Here is a 6,150-nt window from a genome sequence, read left to right on the forward strand (position 1 = left end):
CGGTGAGAAAATGGTGGCAATAAGTCGGCTCTTACCGTAGACATGAGCGGAGAGTTTGCGTCGTTCTTCCTGCAGCTGTGGACTCTCTTGCCTCCTCCCACCGGCCGCTCCCGACCGTCGGATGCTTACACCGTGGAGGAGGAGGGGGGGCGGCTGCCTTGCCTCGTCGTGAAACGTGGCTTCCCACGGAGACACTGGCGGTCACTCCACCCGTGGCCACATCCCTACCACTTTCAGGTACAACCATATAATCTCACTAAAACACTAGAACAGGGGTCGGGAACCTTTTTGGCTGAGAGAGCCATGAAAGCCAAATATTTCAAAATGTATTTCCGTGAGACCCATATAATATTTTATTACCACTGAATACAACTACATGCGTAAATTTTTAAGTAAGACCAACATTTTTAGAGTATAATAAGTCTCTTATTCTTTTTAATGACATTGGTATTCTGAAGCTAACCGATAATAAATAAAATTCTTTTTACCATTAATGCGATTTCTTGAACAGGTGCGGTAAAAAACGGATGGATGGATTAAAATGCATGAGAGTGTTTTATATTTTGAACATCTTCTGTAACACTGATTACCAGCAGAACTATTCATTACTTATCGTGTTAAACAAATATTTATCTGAGAGCCAGATGCAGTCATCAAAAGAGCCACATCTGGCTCGAGAGCCATAGGTTCCCTACCCCTTCACTAAAAACACAATAAGCAAATAAGGGATTTTCCAGAATTATCCTAGTAAATGTGTCTAATAACATCTGAATCGCTCCCACTGTCCTCGTCTTTTATTTCTTCTTTTTTTTCTAGTCTTTCACTCTCACTTTCCTCATCCATGAATCTTTCATCCTCGTTCAAATTAATGGGGAAATCGTCGCTTTCTCCGTCCGAATCCCTCTCGCTACTGTTGGCCATGATTATAAACAATGTGAGGATGTGAGGAGCTCCACAACCCGTGACGTCATGTGCACATCGTCTGCTACTTCCGGTACAGGCAAGGCTTTTTTATTAGCGACTAAAATGTGCGACCTTTACCGTCGATGTTCTCTACTAAATCCTTTCAGCAAAAATATGGCAATATAGTGAAATGATCAAGTATGACACATAGAATGGACCTGCTATCCCTGTTTAAACAAGAAAATCTCATTTCAGTAGGCCTTTAAGGCTGCTTCAAAGTTCAATTTGTCCACAACTTATACCATTCTTCTTTGTTTAATATTTAATAAAGATCCCCAAGTGCAATTTTCAAATTCACCATCTGCGGTTTGTTTTATAGTGTGATTGACTGAAAAAGAAAGAGTGAACATCCCTGGGACAGAGACCAACCAAGCATTTTGGACTGCTCCAGAAGGTCTATCCAAGCGGGGCCTACATCAAAGTGTCTCCCTAGCTTTGATCCACATGGGCCCTCTGGATCTCCCCACTTTCGTTCGCTTCTGGTCATCTGCCCCCGCCTCCCAACCTCCCGAATTCGGAGGTCTCAAGGTTGGCAAGTATGTTTCACACCCAAGGTGCTGACTAGCGTTTTGCACTTTAGTTCAATTAGCTAGCGATTAATGTGCCATTTGTCAATAATTAGCGCACTAGTTGCAAGTTAGTGATTAATGTAGCAGTTGTCAGTGATTAACGCACGAGTTGTCAGCTTGGAGTTAGCGTGCCTGTAGCTAGTTAAAACACTAGATAATGAATAACGCATTAATTAACAATTATCACACTAGTTGACCGTTAACCGACTAGGTGTCCACTATTGCGCAGCCCATACTCTATTTGAATATCTGACAAACCCTGTTTCCATATGAGTTGGGAAATTGTTAGATGTAAATATAAACGGAATACAATGATTTGCAAATCATTTTCAACCCATATTCATTTGAATATGCTACAAAGACAACATATTTGATGTTCAAACTGATAAACTTTTTTTTTTTTGCAAATAATCATTAACTTTAGAATTCTATGCCAACAACACGTGACAAAGAAGTTGGGAGAGGTGGCAATAAATACTGATAAAGTTGAGGAATGCTCATCAGACACTTATTTGGAACATCCCACAGGTGAACAGGCTAACTGAGAACAGGTGGGTGCCATGATTGGGTATAAAAGCAACTTCTTCATTCACAAACAAGGAGGGAGCGAAGGTCACCACTTTGTGAACAAATGCGTGAGCAAATTGTCGAACAGTTTAAGAACAACATTTTTCAACGGTCTATTGCAAGGAATTTAGGGATTTCAACATCTATGGTCCGTAATACCATCAAAAGGTTCAGAAAATCTGGAGAAATAAATGAACATAAGCAATGATATAACAGACCTTTGTTCCCTCAGGCGGTATCGCATAAAAAAGCGACATCAGTGTGTAAAGGATACCACCACATGGGCTCAGGAACACTTCAGAAAACCACTGTCAGTAACTACAGTTTGTCGCTACATCTGTAAGTTCAAGTTAAAACTACTATGCAAAGCCAAAGCCATTTATCAACGACACCCAGATATGCCACCGGCTTCTCTGGGCCCCAGCTCAGCTAAGATGGACTGATGCAAAGTGGAAAAGTGTTCTGTGGTGTGACGAGTCCACATTTCAATTTTTTTTGGGGGGAAGCGATGAACGTCCTCCAGACCAAAGATGAAAAGAACCATCAGGACAGTTTTAGGTGCAAAGTTGAAAAGCCAGCATCCGTGATGGTATGGCGGTGTATTAATGCCCAAGGCATGGGTAACTTACACCTCTGTGAAGGCCCCATTAATGCTGAATGGTCCATACAGGTTTTGGAGCAACATATGTTGTCATCCAAGCAACGTTATCATGAACGCCCCTGCTTATTTCAGCAAGACAATAATACCAAGTCACTTGTTACAACAGCGTGGCTTCATAATAAAAGAGTGCGGGTACTAGACTGGCCTGCCTGTAGTCCAGACCTGTCGCCTATTGAAAATGTGGGGCACATTACGAAGCCTAAAATACGACAGCGGAGACCCCGGACTGTTGAACAATTTAAGCTGTACTAAAAACAAGAATGGGAAAGAATTCCACCTGAAAAGCTTCAGAAATGTGTCTCCTCAGTTCCCAAAGGTTCATTGAGTGTTGTTAAAAGAAAAGGTGATGTAACACAGTGGTGAACATGCCCTTTCCCAACTACTTTTGCACATGTTGCAGCCATGAAATTCCAAGTTAATTATTTGCAAAAAAATTAAGTTCATGAGTTTGAAAATCAAATATCTTGTCTTTGTAGCGCATTCAACTGAACATGGGTTGAAAATGATTTGCAAATCATTGTATTCTGTTTATATTTACATCCAACACAATTTCCCAACTCATATGGAAACAGGGTTTGTATTATTCCAAAAACACAAGGTGCCTTAAGAACCAGTTTATTTTTAACTCAATTTTGTAAAAGATATACAATAAGGGTGTCCTTGCTCCTTCTCCCCATTGGTTTAGGGGTCTTTGGCGTGGAATAAGCATGCATCGGACACCTCGGTCTCCTTAGACACATCCTCGCTCATCCCTGTGAGAGTTATTGGGCGGCCGACGTTTGAGTCAGCTTGTTTGGTTGCTTTGTTGGGTCTGCTCCTGTCTCTGACCATGCTCCCCCCCCCACCACAGCAGACAATGGCGTGGAACACCACAGAGGCCACCACGGTGTATGTTTATTTTGTTGTTTTTACTTTTGTTGCTGTATGTAGAAATGGCTGGTTGCATCAGCTCTGCTCTTTTTATGTCTTTATGGCCTTTGTGTTTTTTTATGTTTGATGTTTACCTCTTACACGCAAGCTTATGTGTGCTATGGCTATGAGGTTTTTCCTCTCTTGGCATCAGTCTGGAACCTCTCCAGGGGCTCAGGCTTAGTGTTAGAATAAATATGTATATATTATGATGATAACAATAATAGTGGATTAGATTTATATTGCACTTTTCTATTAGATACGCATCGCGTGGACATCGGGGGCGGTACCTCTGGATTGGCAGACCGGGGTGGTGGTCCCTCTCTTTAAGAAGGGGGACCGGAGGGTGTGTTCCAACTATCGTGGGATCACACTCCTCAGCCTTCCCGGTAAGGTTTATTCAGGTGTACTGGAGAGGAGGCTTCGCCGGATAGTCGAACCTCGGATTCAGGAGGAACAGTGTGGTTTTCGTCCTGGTCGTGGAACTGTGGACCAGCTCTATACTCTCGGCAGGGTTCTTGAGGGTGCATGGGAGTTTGCCCAACCAGTCTACATGTGCTTTGTGGACTTGGAGAAGGCATTCGACCGTGTCCCTCGGGAAGTCCTGTGGGGAGTGCTCAGAGAGTATGGGGTATCGGAATGTCTTATTGTGGCAGTCCGCTCCCTGTATGATCAGTGTCAGAGCTTGGTCCGCATTGCTGGCAGTAAGTCGGACACGTTTCCAGTGAAGGTTGGACTCCGCCAAGGCTGTCCTTTGTCACCGATTCTGTTCATAACTTTTATGGACAGAATTTCTAGGCGCAGTCAAGGCGTTGAGGGGTTCCGGTTTGGTGGCCACGGGATTAGGTCTCTGCTTTTTGCAGATGATGTAGTCCTGATGGCTTCATCTGGCCGGGATCTTCAGCTCTCACTGGATCGGTTCGCAGCCGAGTGTGAAGCGACCGGAATGAGAATCAGCACCTCCAAGTCCGAGTCCATGGTTCTCGCCCGGAAAAGGGTGGAGTGCCATCTCCGGGTTGGGGAGGAGACCCTGCCCCAAGTGGAGGAGTTCAAGTACCTAGGAGTCTTGTTCACGAGTGGGGGAAGAGTGGATCGTGAGATCGACAGGCGGATCGGTGCGGCGTCTTCAGTAATGCGGACGTTGTATCGATCCGTTGTGGTGAAGAAGGAGCTGAGCCGGAAGGCAAAGCTCTCAATTTACCGGTCGATCTACGTTCCCATCCTCACCTATGGTCATGAGCTTTGGGTCATGACCGAAAGGATAAGATCACGGGTACAAGCGGCCGAAATGGGTTTCCTCCGCCGGGTGGCGGGGCTCTCCCTTAGAGATAGGGTGAGAAGCTCTGCCATCCGGGAGGAGCTCAACGTAAAGCCGCTGCTCCTCCACATCGAGAGGAGCCAGATGAGGTGGTTCGGGCATCTGGTCAGGATGCCACCCGAACGCCTCCCTAGGGATGTGTTTAGGGCACGTCCAGCTGGTAGGAGGCCACGGGGAAGACCCAGGACACGTTGGAAAGACTATGTCTCCCGGCTGGCCTGGGAACGCCTCGGGATCCCCCGGGATCCCCCGGGAAGAGCTAGACGAAGTGGCTAGAGATAGGGAAGTCTGGGCTTCCCTGCTTAGGCTGCTGCCCCCGCGACCCGACCTCGGATAAGCGGAAGATGATGGATGGATTTTCTATTAGATACTCAAAGCGCTCACAAAGAAGTGGGAACCCATCATTCATTCACACCTGGTGGTGGTAAGCTACATCTGTAGCCACAGCTGCCCTGGGGTAGACTGACAGAAGTGTTGCGCCTACGGCCCCTCCGACCACCACCTATCCTTCATTCACCATTCATTCACCAGTGTGAGCGGGACCGGGGGCAAGGGTGAAGTGTCCTGCCCAAGGACACAACGGCAGCGACTTGGATGTCAATAGGCAGGGAGCGAACCTGCAACCCTCAGGTTTCTGACACGGCCGCTCTACCCACTACGCTATGCCGCCCCAAAATATCACACAACTCTTATGCTTAAGGGGCGTTGTTATTGTGCTGAGGTGGTATTTTTCTTTTTCTGTGCAAAACTGGCAATCCAAAAGATTGCAAGCCAGTCTCGTATCAGTGTCTTGTGTCCAGAAACGGCCTGTTGACTGCCAAGGGCGAACACCGCCGTGACGCAGACAGAGTAGAGACAAGGCGATATCACCAGTGTCAACACATTTGCTTTTCTTCTATAATCATATGTTTTGTCTAACTGGAGATGTTGAGATTACCCTCTTCCCTCAGCGACAGCTTCAGTGATGTAAACGGGGACCTCCCAAATAAATAGAGGAAGCACGTGGGTTAGACTTTAGGGCAAAGTTTGGATCCGTAACTAGAGTACAGCCCAACCTCAATTGAGCAAAATTGAACTCCGTCTCTGCATGATTCCTTGCTTCTTGTCTGTTTTAATAGATGTCATCAGTGTTTGAACCTGACAGTTAGGCAGAATTTTTTTTT

This window comes from Nerophis ophidion, linkage group LG16 (genome assembly GCF_033978795.1).
Source record: "Nerophis ophidion isolate RoL-2023_Sa linkage group LG16, RoL_Noph_v1.0, whole genome shotgun sequence".
Lineage (NCBI taxonomy): Eukaryota > Metazoa > Chordata > Actinopteri > Syngnathiformes > Syngnathidae > Nerophis > Nerophis ophidion.